A 1429-nucleotide genomic window follows, 5' to 3' on the forward strand; every position below is an offset into this window, starting at 1 on the left:
TGGGGAGTTTGATGAAGATTCAGAAGATTCTGATTAGTTTTTTTTTTTTTATTGGTCCGTCGAAAATCCCTCGAAACATACCGACGACATAGCGATGACCAAGGGTTTCATTGAAGTTTGGAAATGTCGTCGGTATATTCCGACGAATTACCGACGACATGTGCTTCTAAAAAATTTCAAACATAAAAATCTATAAATTTAGATGCCAAAACTATGAAAATAACACATAATAAGTGTTTAGTATAGTATTAGATCGCAACCGTTCAAATATAACAACTCATTAAAATATTTATGTATGCATATCATTGTTTTCATAACATCTCATCTTAACATTATGTACTTATACAATCATATTTATATAAGCTTACACTACAAAAAATGTTGTTGTGTAAAATCGTGTTATAAAACATTTTTATTGTTAAATCTTTATGCAAATACTATATATATTATCAAAGATTTGGATTTTGCATTTACAAACTTGAAATCAACACCCTAAACACTAAGTCGTCGGAATTCCGTCGGAATATACCGACGGAATGTGTCCGTCGGAAAATACTGACGGACACGTTCCGTCGGAATTTCAATTAGCCCGGGAGAACCAAACCGCTTGAAAATTTTCGCGAATCGGCATTTGGTATATTTTAAATATACCGACGGAATACCGACAAACCCGTGTCCGTCGGAATCCACGGAAATAAAAATCCTTCTCCTTTCTTCTTCGTTATCTCCGCGGCCTCTCTCTCTCTCAAAACTCTCCGGCGATTTCGGCGATTTCGGCGACTCTCCGCGATTCCGGCCTCTCTTCACCGGCGAATCCCCTCCTCACCCTCCTATCTCTTCCCCAAACCCCAAATCATGTAAGAATCATCCCAAACCTTTTTTTTTTTCAATTGTTTAGGGTTTTGGAAGTTGATCTCGGATTTTAGGTTGTTTGATTGAACATTTTAGGATTGAATGGATAGTTTAGGATATATAAGTTAGGATTGTTGTTTTAGTTTTTTTTGGAACATTTTTTGATTTTTAAAAACATTTTTTGATTTTTTAAAACGTTTTTTTTTATTTTTAAAAACGTTTTTTGATTTTTAAAAACGTTTTTTTGAAAAAAATATAAATATTTAACACCATTTTTCTTCATTTATAAATTTTAACAACATTTTTCTATATTTATAAATTTTTTATAATTTTGTATACATATATATATATATATATAAAAGGTTTAATAGTTTTTTTTAAAACATTTATAAAACCTTTTGTAAATATATAAATGAAAATATGTTTGATGGGTTAATTTTTTTTTTCTTAGGGCCGAGGATGAAGCCCGCCCCGCAGCCCGTCTTCGACGTAGTTCGGTGAGCGGTTCCCGTGCATCGGTATCGTCTCATGACTCGGTTCCCGCATATATTCCCGCTCCAGCTCCCTCTGCCCCTCA

The sequence above is a fragment of the Brassica oleracea genome, chromosome C7 (genome assembly GCF_000695525.1).
Source record: "Brassica oleracea var. oleracea cultivar TO1000 chromosome C7, BOL, whole genome shotgun sequence".
NCBI classification, from domain to species: domain Eukaryota; kingdom Viridiplantae; phylum Streptophyta; class Magnoliopsida; order Brassicales; family Brassicaceae; genus Brassica; species Brassica oleracea.